Source organism: Mesocricetus auratus, unplaced genomic scaffold, assembly GCF_017639785.1.
Source record: "Mesocricetus auratus isolate SY011 unplaced genomic scaffold, BCM_Maur_2.0 contig_4229_pilon_obj, whole genome shotgun sequence".
Lineage (NCBI taxonomy): Eukaryota > Metazoa > Chordata > Mammalia > Rodentia > Cricetidae > Mesocricetus > Mesocricetus auratus.
This window is the reverse complement of record NW_024429405.1, coordinates 1-26,180: the sequence shown is the minus strand read 5'-3', so window position 1 is coordinate 26,180 and position 26,180 is coordinate 1. Positions and strand designations below refer to the sequence as shown.

The 26,180-nt window shown below is 48.9% G+C and overlaps 1 long non-coding RNA gene across 1 annotated transcript; it reads left to right on the top strand.

The window, feature by feature from the left end:
• The first annotated feature begins 7,856 nt into the window (after positions 1–7,856).
• On the top strand, positions 7,857–23,543 carry LOC121137977. Its single transcript, XR_005875227.1, has 3 exons — positions 7,857–7,950; positions 19,223–19,304; positions 19,493–23,543. It is a non-coding gene; the product is annotated as an uncharacterized LOC121137977 (long non-coding RNA).
• Positions 23,544–26,180: the final 2,637 nt, after the last annotated feature.

Below are 26,180 nucleotides of genomic sequence, written 5' to 3'. Positions count from 1 at the left end.
ATCTCTACACACTTCCCACACATTCAGGAGCATCTCTACACACTTCTCACACACACAGGAGCATCTCTACACACTTCTCTATACAGAAACACTCTACACACTTCTCACACACACTGGAGCATCTCTACAAACTTCTCACACACACAGGAGCATCTCTACACACTTCATACAGGAGCATATCTACACACTTCTCATAAATACAGGAGCATATCTACATACTTCTCTATACAGGATCATCTCTACTCACTTCTCACACATACAGGAGCATCTCTACACCTTTCCCACACACACAGGAGCATCTCTACACACCTCTCACACATACAGGGACATGTCTACACACTTCTCCATACAGGAGCATCTCTGCACACTTCCCACACATACAAGAGCATATCTGCACACTTCTCACACACACAGGAGCATGTCTACACACTTCTCACACACAGCATCATCTCTACACACTTCTCTATACAGGAGCATCTCTACACACTTCTCACACATACAGGAGCATCTCTACACACTTCTCACACACAGGAGCATCATTACACACTTCTCACACACACAGGAGCATCTCTACACACTTCATCCAGGAGCATCTCTACACACTTCCCACACATACAGGAGCATCTCTACACAATTCCCACACATACAAGAGCATGTCTACATACTTCTCCATACAGGAGCAGCTCTACACACTTCTCACACATACAGGAGCATCTCTACACACTTCCCACACACACAGGAGCACCTCTACACACTTCTCACACATACAGGAGCATCTCTACACACTTCTCACACATACAGGAGCATGTCAACACAGGTCTTACACATACAGGAGCATGTCTACACAGGTCTCCATACAGGACCATCTCTGCACACTTCCCACACATACAGGAGCATATGTACACACTTCTCACACACACAGTAGCATGTCTACACACTTCTCACACACACAGGATCATCTCTACACACTTCTCCAATCAGGAGCATCTCTACACACTTCTCACACATACAGGAGCATGTCCGCACACTTCTCACACATACAGGAGCATGTCTACACACGTCTCCAAACAGGAGCATCTCTACACTCTTCCCAAACACACAGGAGCATCTCTACACACTTCATACAGGAGCATCTCTACATACTTCTCACACACACAGGAGCATCTCTACACACTTCTCACACACACAGGAGCATCTCTACACACTTCCTACAGGAGCATCTCTACACACTTCTCACACATACAGGAGGATGTCTACATACTTCTCTATACAGGAGCATCTCTACACACTTCTCAAACATACAGGAGCATCTCTACACCTTTCCCACAGACACAGGAGCATCTCTACACACTTCACACACATAAAGGAGCATGTCTACACACTTCTCCATACAGGAGCGTCTCTACACACTTCTCACACATACAGGAGCATCTCTACACACTTCTCATACACACAGGAGCATGTCCGCACACTTCTCACACATACAGGAGCATGTCTACACACGTCTCCATACAGGAGCATCTCTACACACTTCCCACACACACAGGAGCATCTCTACACACGTCTCACACATACAGGAGCATGTTTACACACTTCTCCATACAGGAGCATCTCTACACACTTCATACAGGAGCATTTCCACATATTTCTCACACACAGGAGCATGTCTACACACTTCACACACACAAAGGAGCATGTCTACACACTTCTCCATACAGGAGCATGTCTACACACTTCTCCCACGTACAGAAACATCTCTACACACTTTCCACACATACAGGAGCATCTCTACACAGGTGTCCATACAGGAGCATCTCTACACACTTCTCACACACTCAGGAGGATCTCTACACAATTCTCACACATACAGGAGCATCTCTACACACTTCTCACACATACAGGATCATCTCTACACACTTCACACACATACAGGAGCATCTCGACACACTTCTCCATACAGGAGCATGTCTACACACTTCTCCATGCAGGAGCATCTCTACACACTTCTCACACATACAGGAGCATCTCTACACACTTCTCACACATACAGGAGGATCTCTACACACTTCTCACACACACACAGGAGCATCTCTACACACTTCATACAGGAGCATCTCTACACACTTCTCACACACACCGGATCATCTCTACACACTTCTCACACCTACAGGAGCATCTCTGCACACTTCTCACACATACAGGAGCATGTCTATATACTTCCCTATACAGGAGCATCTCTACACACTTCTCACACACACAGGAGCATATCTACACACTTCTCCATACAGGAGCATCTCTACACACTTCTCCATACAGGAGCATCTCTACACACTTCTCTATACAGGAGCATCTCTACACACTTCTCACACACAAAGGAGTATCTCTACACACTTCTCACACATACAGGAGCATTTCTACACACTTCTCACACACACAGGAGCATGTCTATACACTTCTCACACAGGAGCATCTCTACACACTGCTCACATGTACAGGAGCATCTCTACACACTTCACACACATACAGGAGTATCTCTACACACTTCTCACACACAGGAGCATATCTACACACTTCACACACGTACAGGAGCATGTCTACACACTTCCCACACATACAGGAACATCTCTACACACTTCCCACACACAGAGGAGCATCTCTACACACTTCCCACACACACAGGAGCATCTCTACACACTTCTCATACATACAGGAGCATCTCTACACACTTCCCACACATACACGAGCATCTCTACACACTTCATACAGGAGCATCTTTACACACTTCCCACACATACAGGAGCATCTCTACACACTTCATACATGAGCATATCTACATACTTCTCACACACAGGAGCATGTCTACACACTTTTCACACATACAGGAGCATCTCTACACAGTTCCCACCCATACAGGAGCATGTCTACACACTTCTCCATACAGGAGCATCTCTACACACTTCTCCATACCGGAGCATGTCTACACACTTCTCACACACACAGGAGCATCTCTACACACTTCTCACACACACAGGAGCATCTCTACATACTTTTCACACGTACAGGAGCATCTCTACACACTTCCCACACATACTCGAGCATCTCTACACACTTCATACAGGAGCATCTCTACACACTTCTCACACACAGGAGCATATCTACACACTTCACACACGTACAGGAGCATGTCTACACACTTCCCACACATACAGGAACATCTCTACACACTTCCCACACACAGAGGAGCATCTCTACACACTTCCCACACACACAGGAGCATCTCTACACACTTCTCATACATACAGGAGCATCTCTACACACTTCCCACACATACACGAGCATCTCTACACACTTCATACAGGAGCATCTTTACACACTTCCCACACATACAGGAGCATCTCTACACACTTCATACATGAGCATATCTACATACTTCTCACACACAGGAGCATGTCTACACACTTTTCACACATACAGGAGCATCTCTACACAGTTCCCACCCATACAGGAGCATGTCTACACACTTCTCCATACAGGAGCATCTCTACACACTTCTCCATACCGGAGCATGTCTACACACTTCTCACACACACAGGAGCATCTCTACACACTTCTCACACACACAGGAGCATCTCTACATACTTTTCACACGTACAGGAGCATCTCTACACACTTCCCACACATACTCGAGCATCTCTACACACTTCATACAGGAGCATCTCTACACACTTCCCACACATACAGGAGCATATCTACACACTTCATACAGGAGCATATCTACATACTTCTCACACACACAGGAGCATGTCTACACACCTTTCACACATACTGGAGCATCTCTACTCAGTTCCCACACATACAGGAGCATGTCTACACACTTCTCCATACAGGAGCATCTCTACACACTTCTCCATACCGGAGCATATCTACACACTTCTCACACACACAGGAGCATCTCTACACACTTCATACAGGAGCATCTCTACACACTTCCCACACATACAGGAGCATCTCTACACACTTCTCACACACAGGAGCATCTCTACACACTTCTCACACACATGAGCATCTCTACACACTTCTCACAGACACAGTAGCATCTCTACACACTTCTCACACATACAGGAGCATCTCTACACACTTCTCACACACACAGGAGCATCTCTACACACTTCCCACACATGCAGGGCTTAGGAACATCATAGAATGAAGGAGCAAGTGGAATGGTTGTAAAAGCCAGAGGCTGGGGAGGCCTTCTGTAAAACAGTGTCTTATGGACATGATAGGAAGCCACACTCATGAATTCTCTGCAGAAGACTTGTACAAGGACATGCCAATCTGGAGTTGGAGGACTCATCAGGAATTTGCTGGAAGCTAATGGCTACATAGGAGGAAGTGTCATATTTCTTCAGTGATATGGTCCACACTGGGTTGCCCATGCCTCAGTGGATGATCGTACACTCATGTACCTACAGGTATAGGCAGCAATAATTGGACTCAGTGGGTTTTGTACTTTAAAAAAGAAGAAGAAAGAAAAGTCTTTAAGAAGGGGGTGGTAATATCAAGGAGGAGTCTGAGGTAGGAATAGATAATATATATGATTTAAATACATTGCATTCATGTATGAAATTTCCATAGGATAAATTAACAAAAAGAAAATTGAAAAAAAATGCCAGCCGTGCCTTGAATGGTAGAAAGCAGCACAATTTGGAGACTGTAGGGGGTGTGATCCATGAGTTATGCAGCCCACTCCAGTTAACCCCTGGAAACCCCTCTGCAGACACGCCAAGATGTGCTTTTCCTAGGGAAGCCTAAGTGCAAATAGGTTGTCAATAGAGACGGCAGTTTTGTTTAGTGCTGTCTGTCTAGGGGAGATTACTTGGGGATCAGCTTTTAAACTCCAACTTACCTGCTGGACTCCACAGCCCCAGTGTTACAAGGAGGAATGGTACTTTAGAAGCACTCTGTTCTTCACAGCCGTGGGTGCTTCTCAAGACCATCTCTTGTCTGTGTGACCCAGCAGAGGCAGGGAGTGAGAGAAGTGGGTGTATTCATGTTGACATAGGACTTAGTAGAAATATGAGTAGAGCTGGCTGAGCCATCCTCTGAGGTCCTCTCTCAAATAAAAAGGAAGCGAGCACCATGTATTCCTTTCCACGTAATACGCTGCAGTGTGTGATTGACAGTTGATCTAGACAGAAACCTGACATGACCACAAGCTACTCCATCAAACCTTTCTTGTAGCAGCTGAGTTCAACAACACAGCACCTAACTATGGTTAGATACTGTGTGTGGTGTGTGGAGTCAGAGACGGGGAATCTTTTTCTTATGCAGAGACAAACATGTTAACTGCTGGCATGAAGCATAGTCACACACATGGAAATGACAGGTTTGATACAGAAAACTGGAGTTATAATGAATTTTGACTGATGGCAATTGAAGTTGTTAACTGATCCTAAATCCACCTGATACGGTGAGTTTGGGGAAGGTTCTACAGATGTAAAAGAATCATTAAAAGCTAGTGAATGTTCTATGGCATTGGAGAGCCCAGACAATGCTTATAAAGTTAGGAGGGAGCCTTAAAGTGAAGCTCTATGGCATGAGGGTTCCCGAACCACAAGAAGGTTCATATGATTAGGATTTCTTAAGCTTGTCACAACTGGCACCCAGTGGTCTCTGGGCTCAGCGAGACCTGGTTTAAAGGGGATATGGCAATGAGTGACAACTCAGGAACCCAGAAGCTTCCTCTGGCTTCCATACATGGTTGCGTGGGCATAGATGCCTACTCATATGGTAGTATCTAGTCATACAACACACACACAAACACACACACACACACGCACACACACACACACAGTTTAAAAAGTAAAACCCCTCACACTTTTGAAAAATTTAAAGGCACAAGACAAAGCAGTGGCAATCTTGACCATCCATCCTTACCTAACCTAGTGTAGTAGGCAGAATTCTCTAGATGCTCAGGACTGCAGATTGGTACATCTATTATAAAGGGGGATTGGTTTACAAGATAGGCATTAAGCAGTTCAATAATGGTACTCTGTATGCTAAATAGGCTGAGAACTCAGTTGGACTCCAGCCATGAGGCTGGGTACACCAGTAGTCCCAGAAGACTCGGAGGAAGCCAGGCAGTGGTGGCTCACGCCTTTAATTCCAGCATTCATGAGGCAGAAGCAGGCGGATCTCTGTGACTTGGAGGCCAGCCTGGTCTACAGTGTGGGTGCAAGGACAGGCTCCAAAAGTTATACAGAGAAACCCTGCCTCAAAAAACAAACAAAACAAACGCCTTGAAGAAGTCTTGGAGAATGGCTTACTTTCACTTCCTGTTGTAAGGCTGGAGACTTTGGAATCTAATGTCAGCAGAGACTGGTGATGGTGATGGTGGCCATCGATGAACTTGCTAATAAATAAGTGAAGGCAACATTGCTTTCTTTCCCCCAGATCTTTTTCTATTTGGGCCACCCACTAGAAGGTTTCCCCACACAAAGAGGGTATCTTCCTCTCTAGGTTAATTCTCCTTGGCAATATCCTCATGAATATCCCCTGAGGTGTGTCTCCTAGGTAATTCCAGATCCGGTCAAGTTGACAGGAAAGTAATCATCAAGAGTCAAGAGTAATCACCAGAGACTGAGATAGCTCATCAAGTAAGAATGCTTGCTGCTAAGCCCGAGGAACTGAGACAATCCCTGGTACCCACATGATGGAAGGAGAGAACTAATTCCCACAAGTTGTCCTTTGACCTCCACACATGAACCATAGTACATTTGCACACAATAATGTGCACACAAATAATGTAATAAAAGTTTTAAAAGATTAATTATATATATTTGAGGTTAATATAAATGACATCAACTATGAGCTAGTCCACATGTTCACCCTTGTTAACCCTGAGCCCAGACTGGACTCTCTGCTGGTCTAGCTTACCTACTTGAAGTGTCCTTGTCAGTTAGGGACAGTGACATAGCAGCTATCAGTGGCTCCTTCCATGCCCCCAGTCAGCTTCAAAGGAACGAGCTGCCAGAATACACGCCAAGGTGGCCGTGGGCACGGGCAGTCACACTTCTTACCTTGATTTCCTCTCGGGTGGGAGGAAGAGCTGCTTTATGTTGTGCAGGCCTTAGGGGCCTAGAGCAGCAGAGTTCCAACTGATGTCCCTAACCCCACATGGGGAAGAATAGCCAAAGCAATTGGACACAGGACACACAGATCTGACTGTAGGCCCTGTGCATTTATATTCGTTAGAAAGCTGTTGTCCACAATGTGGAATCAAATCACAACTGAAAAAGAAATGACAGAAGCGTTTGTCCACACATGGTAAGCCAGAGTGGGCTTCAGATACAATGTGACTCAGCTTAGCATCTTCAAAGACCTCGGCTTCCTTCTTCCTTGTGTCACCCTAAGGTTGGCTTTACCCTCAGAATAGAGATGAAATGACTGCTGAGCTACCAGCCACCATTCCCGAGCCATCAACTGCGAGAGGAAGAAAAAAGATTGAGTATGTGTTCACTACATATCTGTAAAGAGAAATGTCCCAGTTTCCTCTCAGCAAATTTCAACCTCACATGGAATAGATCAGAATTAAGTGACACCCCCACCCCCACCCCACCCCTGCTGAGGCACGGTTTCTTTGTGTAGCCCTGGCTGTCCTGGAATTAGGTCTATAGACCAGGTTAGCTTCAAACTCACAGAGATCTGCCTACTTCTGCCTCCTGAGTGCTGGGATTAAAAGCATGAGCCACCATCATCCCTGGCAACACAACCATGTCTAAACAAAGCTTTGCCAGGGGGGGCGGGGTGAGGCTACCTAGCTTGGCTTGCAGACAAACCAGAATCACTCTCGGGAACTAGGACTGGCACAATTTTTTCTCTGAGACACTTGACTTTGAGAAGGGAAGTGCACATCTGAGAAAAATCTCTTTCCTATTCAGAAGAGAGAAGGTAAGGCAATGCTTTTCAGATGGGTAACCAAGTGTGTGTGTGTGTGTGTGTGTGTGTGTGTGTGTGTGTGTGTGTGTGTGTGTGTGTTTGCCTCATTGCTGTCAGTCAGCGAGAGGGGAAAACAAGCTACCTTGGTGACCTCTCTTATCAGCTTTCCCTTGGGTCCCAACATCTGTGCCTCCACAAGGTGCCACATGGGCTGGTTACAATGCTCCTTTGTGTTTAGGGTAAGCCTTTCTTCTATCCACCTCCAGAACTTTTACAGACTAGCTACCTCACCCATATGACCATCTTCCACTCATAGAGGTGATGTGAGGGTCACCAGGCAGCCCCGAGGGTCCAATCTGGAGTCAGAGCACTCCTAGCTCCAGGTGCTCTGGCAGGACTGAGCCTAGAGACTCCACCCACCAGGGAGGCTGTGACTGCAGAGGGAACAAAGGCTTCCTTGTGTTGTCCTGGAGGACATCAGCTCTGCAGCCTTCTTGGAGAGGTGCTTTGTCGACACACAGAGCAGAGTGGATCAACAAGACCAAAGCCAGTTTGGTCTGACTGGGCTCATTCTAGTTCATTCCTTTGCCTCTGGATTCTCTGTGCTGACTACCATTCAGGGTGTAGAACATATGGCATGAGCAGGCCACAGCTTCTGACCTCAAAGGTCATGATAGAACAAGAGCTTCCCTTCCATCTGCTAGGTGCAGGGCCTCCAGGAACAATACCATCTCAAGCTGAGATTTAACCAACAGAGAGCAGTGTAATATAGTCTATTTCCAAGAAACACAGAGCCTCCCTCAGTGTGGGGAGAGTATCAGCAGGACGCCTTAGTTGTCTGGGAAAAGTATAGATGGTTAGAACCACGGGGTAAGAAACCTGCAGGACTAAGAGAGCTTCTCAGAGTGACTAATGACACACAGGCGTCTTGTCTCTAGGAGAGATGTGGGGTGTGTGTGTCCCATCAACGACACACAGGTGTCTCTAGGAGAGACGTGGGGTGTGTGTGTCCCATCACATCTAACCGCATAGCCCACACGTTCTCACCCTGCATCCCTCGAGATGAATGCTGGAAACAGAGGGAGCTGAGACGGAAAGTCAGGGTGTCAGGGTCAGAGGGAGACTTCTGGTTCTGCTCTGAGAAGCACAGCGGTGACTTTCAATACCTACGGGACCTATTTGCATTCTTCAGTGGACACTGTAGTCTCCCCAAATAATTTGGCTTGGTTGTTTGTGATCAAGATCCTCTCCTTGTAATAAACGAGTGAGCCATGAGCCTGTGGCTACCTTGCAGGCCAATGAGATGAGAAAACAGCGTCTCCTACACTGAGATAGGGAAAGGAGGCCTGCTCTCCTCCCTCCTGCCCTGCCGCCATCTTGTCAGCAGCCCGAGGATACAGGCTGTGCCTTGGTGGCAGAGGGGACGGAGGCCACCACTGATGAGCTTCTGATGAATGGCACCTGGAGCCTGTCCCATCTGCCGATTAGCTTAGACGGCTTGTCAGGTAAGGACGAATCTCCTATCCCTGTTTCAGGGAGGGCTTCCCGTTACTAGCAGTGAGCAGCAGCCCGGCTGGTGAACTCGCTTTCTACTCCTAAAGCGTTTGCTTCTGCTGGTGCATTTTAGTCATTTTCTACATCAGGGCTCTTGGACTCACAGCGTGGAGGTCAAACTGTCCTTGATTAAACTGGCTCAGGCAGCAGGTGGCACATGGGTGATGTCCGGGGCAGGCCCATGTCTCATCCTCTTCAGGTAGTGTGGATGGCCGTGGGCCAGCATTTTGATGCAGGAGCTCACGGAGCTAGGGCGGCTGTTGAGGACTCCAGCCAGCAGCTGGACCACAGCAGTGACAGCACAGGCAGAGGGATGAGGTCACTGTACCTGCCACTCTGCGGCATGCCAGAATTGTCATCCACAGTTGACTGCTGTTGGTACGCACAAGCTCCTCCCGTCACCTGGGGAATAATGACCCCTCTCCCCACTTTTCCTTCTGCCCCCTTCAATAAACACCTTCTGTTTTAGTGTTTAGTGGCTTCCTTGTTTTGACACCACTTTTAGAAAATGGTTTCCGTTTATTTTTATCCATGTCTTGACAAGTTAGTGGAGGAGAGCTGTGGACACAATTGATTGGCAGTTGTGTATATATACCAACTTTTTAAAAAGAACCTTAACTCTTTTTAAGAGTGTAGTTCAGTTACATTAAGTCTACTTATGGTGTTGTGAGGCAGTCTCTGGAATGGTTCTGTGATGGTTAGTTTGATCTGTCAACTTTCCTAGGCCATGGGGAGTGTGACCATGCTGTGTCAGGGAGTGTTGGCAAGCGTGTGTCCAAAAGATGCTAAGATTTGATCTGTAGACTCAGTAGACTGTACTTGCTCACCAGTGTGGGTGAGCTCATCCAGTCCGCCAATGTCCTTAACCCAGCAAGGAGAGAAAGGAGAACAGCTCCTCTCCCTGTCTGCTCCATCTGTGACCCTGGACTTCTGTCCTTGGATTGGAGTTCAAGATTTCAGCTCACCTGCTTCTCAGGCCTTTGGATTCAGACTAAAATTACACCAGTGACATTCTTGGATCTCATAGCATGGAAAAATTTATAGGACTTCTTAGCCTCTATAATTACACGTCAATTCTCCACCATATAAATATAAACCTGATTTAAGGATTGGGATTTGTTCAAAAGTTATTTCATGCATCTTACTAAAGAAATGGTGTATGAGTGTGTGTATGCACACATAACACACACATATATCTTCTATCAGTATTGTTTCTTTGGAGAAGTGTGACTTTTAACACACCTTTCTGGATCAGAGCTCTATGCTCACTAACCAACCCCTTTCCTCTGTCGCCTGGTCTTGGTAACCGCCTACCCACCATCCCACTCTGGTCTCTATGATTTTACTACTACATGCATCTTACACAGTGGGTTTCTACAGTGATTGCTGTCAGCCACTGGCCCTCTTCACTTAGCATGAACACCCTGAAGCTTGGGCTTACTTCCCTCGGCACAGTGCCCTCAGTGTAGCGTGGAGTGACACTATACTGCGAACGTCCAGCTCCTCCACCCATCCTGCTGACTGCCAACTGCCTTTCTGCTCTTGGATGCTGGACCTTCGCACCACCCTACAACCAGTCAACTGATGCTTGGATTTTAATTCTGTAGCCCGTGTTTCATTCCGTTGTAGATCATGGAAAACGAACTCCCAAGAGGGCTTCATGTTTGTAAGCTTCAGCTTGTTAATGTTTCTTCAAGAGGAAAAATATGTTTTGTATGAAGGAACAAAAAGCCAATACCCACATGTTCTACATATAGCTGAATAAATATATGATATAAAAGCTAAATACGTTTAGCAATATGACTATTCCATCTTAGCCTTACTTTGCAGCCATGAGCCTGGAGAAATGGAAGCACATTTTTGAATTTTTGTTTTTTCTTATCCATAAAAGGTAATGTAAGCTCGTCATAGAAACATTATAAAAACAGCAATAAAATCCATCATTTAATGAGGCTGTAGTTGTGCAGGACACTGCTGTGGGCTTTAAAGTTATTCTTTAACATTTTAATAACCTGCATATGCTCCACAGTCATTGTTTGTGATACTTTAGGTTGGCTACGGACAGCTGAGAAGACATCTCAGGACCTTCCTGAGCATTTCAACATCTACCACAGGTACCGTTTTCCTCAGCCAGGACAGGGAGCTGCTTCAAAGGGAAGAGCTCACTGCCCAGAGATGCCACAGCCACTTTGTGGGGTCTCTGTTGCCCAGAGGACACAGCCACTTTGTGGGTTCTCTTTTGCCCTGAGGACACAGCCACTTTGTGGGGTCTCTGTTGCCCTGAGGCTCCCTTAAGACTGTGCTGCTGTCGGGACTCTGAGCAGGCGAAGTGTCCAGGATAGTTGAGGTAAGAGCTAAGGTCTTGTCTCATCACTGACTGTTTCATCCTGGGGCTGGCAACAGCATCCTAGAGGAACCTAACCCAGCCTCTGCATTTCTAGAGAGCATTGGGTTTCCTTGGTTCTCTTGCCAAGGGCACACAACAGCACCCCAAGGCTGAATTCTCAGCTCCTGACCTCAAAGCTCTTCCCACCCATTTCACCTTGGAGGCTCATGAGCTGATGGCAAACCTATGTCCCTGTAATTTGCTTGTCTTTATTTTCGCTTAAAAGCATTTCCAGTTTTCAAATGGAGAAACCTGAAGAGCCATAATGTTTTGTTCAGGGGCTGATATTTGGTAGGGGAGCGGGGCATGGTTAGCATAGCTGTCACCCTCCTTGGAAAGGATGAGGAATAGGTTTGGGCTTGGCAAGGTTCCTTATCCCTTCTGAGTTTCATGTTTTGCATATAGAGTTGGGAGGGTTGTTGTAAAGATTAGAACTAATGTATGCAAAGCCTTGAGAACAATGCCTGAGTCCTGGTGGGTGGTCTATGACTGCTAGTAGGTATAGCAGGGTGGCCAGACTCCAAAACCTTTAAGCTTTCCTTGGAACAATACCCTCCCCACAGTAAAATGATGGGGGGGGCGAAGAGAGAAAGGGATGTACCTCACGCTTAGCTGCGGTCCCCAGGACCAAATGCACTCACCGGTGCGCTTTACCTCACCCTTACTGCTTTATGTCAGTCTTTCTGCGAACTGTGTCACCGTCGGTTGTGGTCACACAGAATATGATACTTACTGTGTGTCCTTTTCATATCTCATCTCACGCTGGGGCCGGCTTTCATGTCTACCTTTGGGCCAATCTTAGGTGCTAGGCGCCCCGTGTCACAACAGCCCTTTGGGAATTGTGGGACTCCCTCCTGTAGCAGCAGGAGGTCGCTGCTTCATCCCTCCATTTTTTTTCCTGTATAGTCTTGGCCGTTCTGGAACTCACCCTGTAGACCATACTGGACTCAAGTTCCCAGAGATCCTCCTGCCTCTGCTCCTCTGCCTCCTCAGTGCTGGGATTGAAAGTGTGTGCGCCACCACTGCCCAGCCCGTTGGGTGGGTTAGTGTCTTTAAGCACCCTTCTCCGCGTTGAAGGGTGTTTGACATTCACCGTGTACTGAAAGTGGATATCTCTTCTTCTCGGACAGTTCCCTTTTCTCCTCTGTGTGGATCTGTCTTGGTCTGCCTGTGTTGGACATTCACAGTGCCGTGTACTGAGAGTGGATATCTCTTCTTCCCGGACAGTTTCCCCCTCCTCCTCTGTGTGGATCTGTCTTGGTCTGCCTGTGTTGGACATTCACGGTGCTATGTACTGAGAGTGGATATCTCTTCTTCTCGGACAGTTCCCTTTTCTCCTCTGTGTGGATCTGTCTTGGTCTGCCTGTGTTGGACATTCGCGGTGCCGTGTACTGAGAGTGGACATCTCTTCTTCCCGGACAGTTTCCCCCTCCTCCTCTGTGTGGACCGGTCTTGGTCTGCCTGTGCTCTAGCTAGGCGCACACAGTGGTCTTACCCCTCCCTTCTGTTTCAGATAGCCCCCTCCTCCCTCCCAGCTTCCCCAAGCAGGCCTTACTGCTGTGTGAACCGCGGGCTGTGGATCCATGCTGACTTCAGCTGGGCTGTTACTGTAGGACAACACTTTGGCCTATTTCTGCTCACTCTCAATTCCGCCACTCGGCCATTAGCCTCTGTCTCCATGCTGCCCCAGGCCAGAAGAGGATTCATTCTGCTTTCAGGGAAGCAAAAACAAGCAGAGAGGCTTCATCGATTTAGCTTCCTTCTAGCTCAAATTGCTCTCTCCCTTTGGTCTAATTTCTTTTTCCATCTGTGGAGGCTGACATCTGGTCCCCTCCTGTCGCTCTCCACCTGAGGCAGGGTCCTAAGCCAAGCCTGGGTCCCACCCATTTGGCTAGTCTACTCACCAAGCCCCCGGGATCTCCGTCTCCTCCTCCGTAGCACCTAGAGCGCAGGTGCTCATGGGCACACCTAACTTTTTGCCAGGGTGCGGAGATATGACCCCAGGGTCCTCGGGCTGGCATAGCTAGCACCTGTCACCGCGGAGCCACCTTCTCAGGCCTGCTTTGGCCTTTGAGACACGGTCTCTCTATATCAAAATTCCTCCCGCCCATCTTCCCTCCTCGGAGTCCCACACATGACTTGCTCATTTTGCACGCTTATGTCTAATACGTCTACCCTGGCTGTCTTTCCAGGTTCACAGAAATCTCTCCTGTTCTAAAACTAAATGGCGCAAGCAGTAGTAACAGTGATGATTCTACTTCCTGCTCCAGTCACTCCTGTTACCCTCACTTCCCACTTGAGTCACTCCTATTACCCGCATAGGACTTGCTCCGTGACTAGGCTATCCCCAGAGGTCTCTTCCATCCTCGATGATGTCACTGCCTCCCTAAGAGTCCCCCAGGATCACATCCCTCTTTTCAGTTTCTTCCTCCTCCTTCACCATCTCCACTCAGGTCACCATGTCACCTGGCTCTTTGGCCTGCAGAGGCTCTTGGTCTCTGCAACCAATGACAGACGGGGGACGGGCCTATCTTTGACAACAGGACTGTGTTCCCCTCTTCCTTCCTGTCTGGTAGGCACCCTGCTTCCGTTCTTCTCTCTGCCCTGGAAATGGAAGCACCACTCATCGACCCACAGCTTCTGCAGATCCATTGACATCTACACAGTCTCTCTTGGTAGCAGCCCTCATTGTCCTGGCACCTTTACCAGCCCTGATTCCCAGCGCGCCAACTTGTTCTGTTGTTTTGGGTGAGACATGGCGGCTCCCTGACGTATCACAGCTAGGTCACTTCCTATTCGCGCGTGGTGTCCGGGAGTGTGCTCACACTTGCTTCACTCTTTAGACTTTGCCCCAGCGTAAGCACCTGCCTAAATTTTCTCTAATACGGGGCGTGCCACGTAGCAGCCAGTCTCCAATCTTTGTAGCAGCAGTAGTAACCCTGCTCTGTGTGGACTGGGCAGTCTGAACTGTGATGCAAAGCTGTCGCTGTGAAGGTAGTCTTCTATGCTAGCAGATTTGCTGAGCACACAGCTGGCTGGCTTGTGAGCCCAGTCAGAGCAAGGGGAAGGAGGAGAGGGAAACCGAAGCCTGGGATGATTCAGCATTCCCAAAGAGTAAAGGGCCTCAGGCTCTGGGCAAGTCCAGGCCTCCGGTCACTTGGCTTTGAGATTCATCTGTAGTTCTTAGCACTCACTTTGAGGAGCTAGTCATATATTCTAATAATTTCTCCTTTGTTTTTAAAGCTAGTTTAGGTGAGTTTCAAATAAAAGATGCTTGACTGTAAAATTACTCCCCTCAGGCTGTTTTGCTCAGGGTTTCTTTAGTAAGAATCTTTTCCCTTAAAATCCAGGACCAAGTCTGGCACAGCACCTGGGTACTTACCCTCCTTATTCAGATCTCTACTGTATACTGTTACCCAGCATAGCTAATGGAGCTGATTTATTGATTTAGTGCTCTTGAACAAGTTCCTTCTTTTTAGGCTACTCCCTCTTAAGAAGCTAATTGTGACTTTACTGAGTTTTTGGCTTCAGGTAATATTTTTCTTCCATTGTATCAAAGCTCTTTAGACACACTGAGTCAGTATTGCACTCTGACATAAAGCTTCAGCGTTTCAATTGCAAGGCAGTTGGGTACCTCCTTTCCCTTCTGACCGTGTGTGGGGGGGGTAGGTGAAGAAATGAAGTCATAGGTTTACACTCTTCCTGTCCTCCCCTCAGGGTCACTTCAGGGTGGCTACATCCTTTGGCTAACGGTCACATTTATCTGAAAGAGGCCTCTGTGTAATTTTCTGTCCTTCTGGATCTGGTTCTGTTTCCTCATCCCCTCAGCCCCCAGTTTATTGACAACTCTGTTGTTGTGGGTCAGGGTTTTCCCGTATGCCAGTAGTCCTCCACTCTCTAGCCGTGAGATTAGAAATGATCTCTTGAAAACAAACATCCCTTGAGTTGTCACGTTTAATGGGACATTCTGTCCTGTTGGGGTCTTGACTCCTATAGGACATAATATTAACAGTAGCTGCCCCACATCTCCTCTTTATATTAAAACTTAGTAAAGGCTAGTTGTTATTAATGTTATCTCCCATCACCTCTCCTCCATCTTGTTCTTTCACTGAAGAGTAACTGGGCATCATTGTCTTTCTTCCTTTTCATTTTCCCAGTTTAGGACAATCTCATGTGGCCTTCTCTGGACCTTCATCTCTATTGACAGAGGATGACTTTGAACCCCTGATGTCCCTGTCTCCACCTCCCATGTACTGGGGTTATGGGTGTGTGATGCCATGTCCTCTAAGGTATCTTTCATACACTCCTGCATTTTCTTACTTCCGTGCCTTGCAGATGCTGCTTTGACCACTGGGTTGTCACTCTCCCTCTTTCTTCTGCTAAATATCTTCTTACTGATCCTTCTTCTCTGGTCACACCGCATCTTCTTGAGTCTCAGTGGTCCTCCCAGCCTTCCTGGTTTTGTCTCCGTTGGGTTTCTTCTGAGACTGTGTGTGTCTATGGGCATCGTTTCTTCCACCATACTGTTCGTTCTTCAAAGGCAGAGATTCAATTCTGTTTATTTTTCTTCCTTCTCAATATTCTGTCTTTAATCAAAGGACATTAAGTACAGGACTCTTCTAATCCATTCTCCTTTCTTAGCTGGGATGATGTTCAGAACATAACAGAGGTCATGGCATCCATTCCCTTACATTCTTCAGTGACTACTCTGTGCTTAGAATTTAATCCACTGAAGTCAGGTATCTGTTCAGACCTGCTCTGAACCACTTGGCTTCTTGGCATACATTGAGCACTTTCTGCTTCAGGGCTCCAGACTACCCTTCCCTCTACCTTGAGTGATCCTCCTCCAGAGGCCCCGTACTTCTGCTGCCTGGTTCTCGGCATCTATGCTACTCTCCCGGCCGGGGTGACTAGAGTTAGGTCTCCTTCCATTTCTCTGCTCCACCCTCCCTCTTAGCAGGTCCCTACTGGCCCCAACTTCATATGTAGGCCAAGCTGGGCTCAAATTTGCGGAATCCTTCTGCCTCAGCCTCTGTGATGCTGGGATGACAGGCGTTTGTCACCACAACACCTCTTCCATACATTTTTTACATAGCCTTTCCATGTGCTTATCTTGTGTTTCTAAGATGTTTAGCACATACCAAAGAATATGAAATCTGTCTTAAATTATACAAATTGGTCGGTTTTAGGGTATTACAGAGCTGCATGGCCCCTGTAAGGATCTGATTTTAGAACATATTTCTCAGCCAGAAAGTACTGCATATCAGTGGTAGTGAGTTTCATGTTTTCCTGGCTACACATGTAAGTTTCTTTCTGCCTCTATAGAGTTGTCTGTTCTGTATTTGTGGTGACAGAGAACTGTGCAGCCTGTGGTCTTATGGGATGGGTTTCCTCCACTTGGGACACTGTTCTGTGGGGTCATTCACACTGGTATGGATCAGCACAAACTCCTTCCCAGGTCATGTGCAGGTCCCCTTGCATAGGTACACCACACCTCATGTTACTTTTCTTAGCAGGCCATCTTTGTTTTTATGTTTTGTCTTACAGCCCTCTTACAGTGAGAGAGCAGAGGCTTTGAACTCATTTGTATCATTCTCGTATTAAACCCGCATGGGTTTCTGAGATGTGGTGGGTCCCTGGGCTACCATGGAATGTGCTGAAGGTAGGACTTGTCACAGCAAGAGAAGCGGCCTTTTCTTCTTCCCAGAGCTGGGCCCAGCCCATGACAGAGCAGACCATTCCATCATGGCAGGGCTCTGTGCCAGGAAAGACAGTGGGTGGCATGAGAAGCACTCTGCAGTGGGCAGTGTGCCGCATCCAGTGTCTGCAGTGGGCAGTGTGCCCCATCCAGTGTCTGCAGTGGGCAGTGTGCCCCATCCAGTGTCTGCAGTGGGCAGTGTGCCCCATCCAGTGTCCGCAGTGGGCAGTGTGCCCCCTCCCATCCAGTGTCCACAGTGGGCAGTGTGCCCCCATCCAGTGTCCGCAGTGGGCAGTGTGCCCCATCCAGTGTCCACAGTGGGCAGTGCCCTCCTACCCAGTGTCCACAGTGGGCAGTGTGCCCCATCCAGTGTCTGCAAAGGACAGTGTGCCCCCCATCCAGTGTCTGCAGTGGGCAGTGTGCCCCATCCAGTGTCTGCAGTGGGCAGTGTGCTCCCATCCAGTGTCTGTAGTGGGCAGTGCCCCCCATCAAGTGTCCGCAGTGGGCAGTGTGCCCCATCCAGTGTCTGCAGTGGGCAGTGCCGCCACCCAGTGTCTGCAGTGGGCAGTGTGCCCCATCCAGTGTCTGCAGTGGGCAGTGTGCCCCCTATCCAGGGTCCGCAGTGGGCAGTGTGCCCCCTATCCAGTGTCCGCAGTGGGCAGTGTGCCCCATCCAGTGTCTGCAGTGGGCAGTGTGCTCCCATCCAGTGTCTGTAGTGGGCAGTGCCCCCATCAAGTGTCCGCAGTGGGCAGTGTGCCCCATCCAGTGTCTGCAGTGGGCAGTGCCACCATCCAGTGTCTGCAGTGGGCAGTGTGCCCCATCCAGTGTCTGCAGTGGGCAGTGTGCTCCCATCCAGTGTCTGTAGTGGGCAGTGCCCCCATCAAGTGTCCGCAGTGGGCAGTGTGCCCCATCCAGTGTCTGCAGTGGGCAGTGCCGCCACCCAGTGTCTGCAGTGGGCAGTGTGCCCCATCCAGTGTCTGCAGTGGGCAGTGTGCCCCCTATCCAGTGTCCGCAGTGGGCAGTGTGCCCCATCCAGTGTCTGCAGTGGGCAGTGTGCTCCCATCCAGTGTCTGTAGTGGGCAGTGCCCCCATCAAGTGTCCGCAGTGGGCAGTGTGCCCCATCCAGTGTCTGCAGTGGGCAGTGCCACCATCCAGTGTCTGCAGTGGGCAGTGTGCCCCATCCAGTGTCCACAGTGGGCAGTGCCCTCCCACCCAGTGTCCACAGTGGGCAGTGTGCCCCATCCAGTGTCTGCAAAGGACAGTGTGCCCCCCATCCAGTGTCCGCAGTGGGCAGTGTGCCCCATCCAGTGTCCACAGTGGGCAGTGCCCTCCCACCCAGTGTCCACAGTGGGCAGTGTGCCCCATCCAGTGTCTGCAAAGGACAGTGTGCCCCCCATCCAGTGTCTGCAGTGCGCAGTGTGCTCCCATCCAGTGTCTGTAGTGGGCAGTGCCCCCCATCAAGTGTCCGCAGTGGGCAGTGTGCCCCATCCAGTGTCTGCAGTGGGCAGTCCTGCCATCCAGTGTCTGCAGGGGGCAGTGTGCCCCATCCAGTGTCTGCAGTGGGCAGTGCCCCCCATCCAGTGTCCGCAGTGGGCAGTGTGCCCCATCCAGTGTCATCAGACTATCCCCCTTCTTTCTTCCCACAGGCTCATGCTCAGACCCCAGGGACTTGGAGGCCCCAGCTCTTCCCTCTGTCTAGGTCTCTGAGCTTCCCCAGGATCATCTCAGGTAAGTGAGACAATAAACTGCCTTGTTGCTTTTACCGGCTTGCCTGGCTTCCTGGAACTTGACAGAGAGTCTTCTAACGAGTATACTAACCTAACTGGTTTGGACACAGTCGCAGGTAAGATTTGTTCAGGGCTCCTTTGACGAGAAGGGAGTCTCACATTCAACATTTCCTTCTGTCTTCTTCCCAGAGGAAAATGCCACAGACCTAATTTTAAACTCAGGGAAAGCAAAGATCAGAGACATCGAACAATATTCTTGAGGTCACCACTTGAAAATGGCACATCTGGGCCTGGAAACCGGGGTCTCTGGCTGCTAGTGCTGAGCTCTTAGCCTGTTTCCTGACCCCCAGACTCATAGTGCCTGATGTGTCTGCTGACCTGTGGCCTCCATGTAGCTGGGTTAGCAGCTGAAACAGGAAGACCCTCCTCCCATGCTGGAGCCTCTGGTGGCCCGAGACACTGAAGAAGAGTGAGGGGAAGCCAGGCAGGTGCTCAGCACGAAGAGAGCCCGACTTCAGAGAGCAGTGAAGGCCTTGCCCTCATGCCCAGGCTCCTACTGCTTTCATCCAGCTCATGTCTGAGCATCTTTCTATGATATTTGGTCCAAATGGAGGAAGTCAGCACAACTCACCTGGGACTTTCCCTGTGTTCTGGATGATGCCCAGGTTTCCTGGAGCCGCCTGTTGGTACCAGAACACAAGAGAGACAGAGAAGAGTCTGATGCCCCATCCCATTCACTCCATCTCGCCAACGTGATCTGTCCTTCAGTCTGATCACTGCCCGTCACTGTCCAGTGCCATAGACTTGTCACAATTTTTCTTCCTTTTGTCTCTCTGGCACAAGCCTTTACCCATCCTTCACAACCCAACTCCTCTGAGATGTTCCCTAAGGAGTCCCCTCTCCTGGGCTCACGTCAACTGTGCTTGGAACATCTCCATTCCATACTGCCCTTTCCTTCCCTGCATTTGTTAGCTCCCTGTTTCTGCACCGGGCTACAGGTCCCCAGCAGCCTGACTTTGTCCAGTGGAACTCTGTTTCCCAGCCTGTTGGCTCAGCACGGACAGTGGGAGAACAGCTTGCACATCTGAGCACATTCAAAAGAGATTCCTGACGTTTTTCTTGACAAAGTCCTCGAACTTTCCTGTTTGACTGGTGAGTTCAGCCAATCAATGGCAACACTGTCGTGGTATTGTTTGTTGTTAAATGCCCTTGTGAGCTGACAGACATGGTCAGAGAGTGACTCCAGTGCAGAGAAAATCACCCTTGTGGTCCTGCTTTCTCCACCACTGTCTTGCAGCCTCAACAACCATGATGTCACTTTGGTCTTCATCTCCTGAATAGTCACATGGAGCAAAATGGTACCCAAGGTGGCTATATTCATTTACTAGGGCAACTGTGGCAAAGTACCAGAAAATGGATAGATTAATACACATGGTGTTGTCCTGGTCCTGGAGACATGAGTCAGAAGGGAAGATCTTAGGGCTCCTCCAGAAAGCTATGGGTAGGGCCCCTGGCAGGCCACTTCCAACTGCTGTTAGTTTACTGTCAATCGTTGGCATCTCTCAGTAGAAACATCACACCGGTCTCAGGCTTCAGGCCCATGTGGGGGCTCACTCTTCACTTTGCGTGTTGGTTTCTGACCCCCTTTCTTATAAAGACACTAAGATGTTAGGTCAGTGACCTGGTTTTATACGATTACTCCTGTAAAAAGCCTGCCTCCAAACAAGGTGCTGCTTTAGGAAGTTGATGGGACCTTTAAAGTGACGGTGAGTTGACTGCTAAACAGATTGCAGAGCCCACAGTCGTCTAGGAAGTCTGGAGAAACAATGGGCCCAAGTGACTTTCCGTGTGTGTGTGTGTGTGTGTGTGTGTGTGTGTGTGTGTGTGTGTCTGTCTGCCTGTCTGTCTGTCTGTCTGTGTGTCCCACTCACTGTGCCACAGGGCTTCTTGGTACTCCTGGAGTCTCAGTGGGACAGATGCCAAGAACGTTCCAGAAAATGACTACCTCCCAATTCAGAGGAACAAGAAATGAGAGCAAGAGGCAGGGGAAATAGAAGGGGGGATGGAAAGAGGGAAGAACAAGGAGAGGGGGACACATCTAAGCAGCCTTTCCATAAAGGTAATGGAACTTACGCCCTTAGAGCTTCTATGATTTTTAAAGGCCTCCACTTAATGTGTGTTCTTAAATCCAGGCTCCTTTTGCGAGAGCTGTAAGATCTGCACTCCTCAGAACCTGGTCTTGCCTTGCTCTTGGGAAAGGTTTTGAACTATCCTTGTTGGCTCACGTGGGACATGAATACTTCTGCCTCCCCTCAATGCAGGCAGGCCTCTATATCTCTGGGTTCTTCAGCTGTAAACCCAACCGAACGTGAATCAAAGAATTTGAAAACTACATCTGCAGTGAATGTGGACAAACTCTTGTCCTTCCTCACTAAACAGTGTGACAGCCGTTGGCCCCGCATTTCTATGGTTTTGGGTGTCAAACGTAACCTAGAGATGATAAGCACGCAAGAGGACATGTTTTCTGGGGTGTCTCACTTTGGGTATTGACAAACGGTTTTGTCATCTACAAGTATGCAAGGCCACTTTCATAGCTCTCCTGGGGTGAATTCCCCACGGGGCTGCAGGTTGGACCTGTCTGACACTGTAGGCTTTATATAGCTCCAGTTCCCTCTTGGAATAAAACAGTAGGGTACGTATGGGCGTCTGAGGTACCTGCACCTGTCTTCCTCTCGAGGAAAATATTCACCTGTGTTTGCTTAAGCAAACGTCAGGAATAAACCCCCTTCCCAGTGTGCCCCACCTGTGTACGCACGGCAGCTTCATGTCTTAGACACGCATCTGGTTATAATCCCCCGAGAAACACAGAGTCCAGGCCCAGGACACACACCAGCTAGAGTGAGGGGGTTGTGGGAAGTTGTGGACTTGCTGCCAGGTGGCCATCAGCTTCAGGGATGAGGTGACGCTGGCTGGGGACGCAGAGAGCAGGGTGGCCAACCTGAGTGACAGTTTGGCCCTCTCCTGCAGACGGTAGCAGGAACGCTAACGGAAGACACCCTCCTGAGGGAAACGTACCCTCAGCTGTCTTCCATTCTCTCGGCCTCTTTCTTCCGAACTAGCGCTGCTGCGGGCCAGCTGGCTCCTCACCTGCAGGCAGCTAGCCTGGCGGTGCCGGTGCCGGTTGATACCTGTTGTCGACTGACCAACTTGTCAACTATCTCGTTTCTGAAAAATGTTTTTATGTTTATTGTGCACTTGCCCCAGGGTACACAGTGTCCGCTTGAATTTCCCTTTCTCCTGCATGAGACTCGTTAGTGCCCTGTGAGCAACATAACTGGTGTCATAATCTTCCCTCAGCTCATACCCCAGGGTTCAGAAGGCTCAAGATAACGGTGCTGTCCGCATCAGTGTGCCGACCACTGTGTCTCTCACACGGGCCAGCACTCCTGGGTGCCAAAGCCAACACCATGCTGTCCTTAAGACGACTAGGTTGAGAGATAATTGCAACTGGGCCTGGTATGCACTACCCTGAAATCCCAGTCACTCAACAGGCAGGGGAAGAACACTTTGCAAGTTCAAGACCTGCCTGTGCTAGAGTGAGCTCAAGGCCAGCCTGGGCAAGTTATCGAGAACATGCTGTCTCAAAGTACAGTCAGACAAGATATATAACTGAAGGGCTCTGAGGATTTCAGGTTCAACACCAGAAAAAATGCAAAAGAGGGGCGGGAGGGAGGAGTGTTTGATGGCTGATGTAATAGTTTCGGAAACCCCACCTGAAATCACAGTTAGGAAATCTACGCGGTATGGGGAATGGTCAGCCCCGCTGTGCAGATGAAAGCATACAGCATAAGGAACAATGGCTCACTCAACACTCTACGGCTTCAGACATACATGGCAGGGCATGGAAACCGAACCCTGGCTGAGTAAGGCTGATCTTGGTTTATAAAGGGGGACTCTGCAAGGCCACATGAGTGGCCAGGCCTCTCCCCCAAGGACCTCCAACTGCCAGGTTCCACCCACAGGACACTAACTGCCCTAATAGCTGGACCCTGCCCCCACCCTGCAGAGAGAAAAAGCCCAGGCTATGGATGTGAAATCCCAATCTCCACCCTGAAAAGTTCCACCCGCTTCCCAAGAAACTCTCTATAAGCCCTGTACCCTGTTCAGTTTGCTGCTGCTTCTCACCCGAGCAGACGCAGCTACCGTCGTGTTCTCCCCCTGCCAATAAATCTCTTGTGTGGGGTCTGTTGTGTGGTGTGACTTTGTGTATTCCTTGGTTCCAGCTGCCACGATGTCTTTCCATTCAAGCTACAGTGCTTACAGACCCGCTATAAAGACTGGCAATAAAGGATGCAGGAACATGTGAAGAATGTTCTAGGATGGCATGACTCAAAGAGTGGCATTTCATTTTAGAACCTGCAGAACACATCAGGCCGTTTAGATTCTGGCTTTCACAGAGCAAAAGCTCACGCCAGCTTTCCGCAGCTCAGTGCTCACTGTTCTCCAGCCAGCCTGCCGCTGGCTTGACTTTGGCTATCTGACTGAAGCACACCGATCATTTTCTACATTAAATTCCCTGCTTAAATAGTCCTTCGTAGCCAGGCATGGTGTGCCTGCCTGCAATCTTAGCCCTTGGGAGTAGAGGCAAGGAGGATCGGGAGTTCAAAGCCAGCCTTGGCTACATAACGAGCTTGAGGTCTGCATGGGCTACACCAGAAACAGAAGGCATAGAGGAAGGGGGAGGGGAGAGGGGAGGGACACCTTGTCACCAGGGGAGAGGGGAGGGATACTTTGTCACCAGGGGAGAGGGGAGGGATACTTTGTCACCAGGGGAGAGCAGAGGGACACTTTGTCCCAGGGAGAGGGGAGGGACACTTTGTCGCCAGGGGAGAGGGGAGGGACACTTTGTCACCAGGCCCTCTTTTAACAGCAGACAAACCCATGTCTCTGGTTCATTTAGGTGTGGTTTGAATAGCTTGATCACAGTTAGGGGCTGTTCTTCTCAAAGTGGGGATGCCTGTAGGGACAAAGAGGAGGACAGGAACTCTACAGCTTGTCCAACTCCAGTTTACTGACCTAGACAAACGGATATTCCCAGGCAAATGACCACACATGCCAAGTGTGTGTGTGTACAAGGTGCTGATTTAATTTATCTCCTTTGTTTTTTTGTTTTTTTTAATGGAAGAGTAAAGGAAGATAGTTTGTGTTTGGAAAAGTGTGTGTGTGTATGTGTGTGTGTGTGTGTGTGTGTGTGTGTGTGTGTGTGTGTGTGTGTAGGCCACAGGACAACCTCAGGTGACATTCCTCCTTGCTCTTTTGAGAAAGAGCATCTCATTGGCATGGGACTCACTGAGGAGGCTGGCCTGGCTGGCTCACAAGCCCCTGGGATCCACTTGTCTCTACCTCTCCGCTACTGGGGTTACAGCCATGGGCCACAAGACCCAGCTATTTTTCACATGGGTCCTGGGAAACTGAGCTGAGGTCCCCATGCTTGCGAGACAAACATGTTACCAACTGAGTATTACCTTGCTTCCTGAAGAGAGTTTTGATTTTAGCAGATTACAGGACCTATTTATATGATTATAAGGAACCTCAGACTCCAAGGGTTATCAATTAGAGGGCTGATATTTGAGACATTTCAGCTGTAATAATACATCTTTGATGCCTAGATGTAGGTCCCTTGGATGTACAATTATTCCCCACAAGGCCTTCAGCAAGACAGTTCATGGCTCTGAGCCTGCTTTCCTTCTATAAAGCAAGATGATAATAGCATGTGCCACCTACTTGCCTTTCCTGGGGTGTCTGAGGACAAGTCAACATCTGTACTGGGCTTTGAAACTGAGATATGAAAGGTGTGAATGGACTACAAAGCAGAAGCGTCCTTGGCGACTGGCACTCGCTTCTCAGCCACACGGTAGAAGGAAGGGTAGGCAGGAGAGGAGAGAGGCCAAGGTGTGCGGGCTGTCACCCTGGAGGAAACCAGTGCTGATGACTCCGGGTGTCCTCCCTTTTTGACTGAAGGGCGTGGCGTGGGGGCTGATTAGAATAAAAGCGTGAGCTTCCCCCTTCAGCCTTGGGGGCTGAGGGGCCAGCCCCTGCTCTGATGAGCCCCCTGGCGCACTACTTCTCCTCCTCTCCTTTCCGACTTTGGGGTGAGTGTCTCCAGGCAGAAGCTGGGGAGACGCTATTGTCAGGGTCCAGCTGTCAAATGTAAGCCCCTTAACACTCACCCGTGCTTCTTGCCCCACCTTATATGACGGCCCTTCTTTTAAAAACAACTAAGATTTACGTATACAGTAAGTGTTTGCATGTGGGGTTTCCGAGCAGAATTTGTTTAGTTGTTTCTTTTCTCCTACTCATTTCCCCCTCTCCACACAACCTCCTTCCCACTTTGATGTCCTGTATCCATTTGCCCTGGATCCCTTCTTGAGCATCTCTTCTGACCCTCTCTTGGTCTTTTAGGCTTTGTCCACATTTACTCTCAATTATGTACGCTCACATATGCATGTCAAACTACGATTTGCATATGGCAGAGAACGTGGTTCTTGTCTTTCTTTGAGTCACCTCAATGTTATACTTTCTAGTTCTATCAAGTTTTCCAAAGTTTTCCCGATTTCATTTTCAGTACAGCTGCATGCAGTACCGCAGTGTCTATGTGCTGTATTTTCACTACCCATCCCTCTGTTGATGGACATCAAAGCTGACCCCATTCCTTGCCGGCGTGAATCAAGCAGCAATAAATGTGGTGTGTGCATATCTCTGCGGCAGGGCGTGGACGCCTTTGGGGCTATGCCCAGGAGTAGCATAGCTGGGTCATATTGTAGTTTGATTTCTCATTAGAAACTTCTTACTGATTTCCAGTTTGTATTCCTGTCAT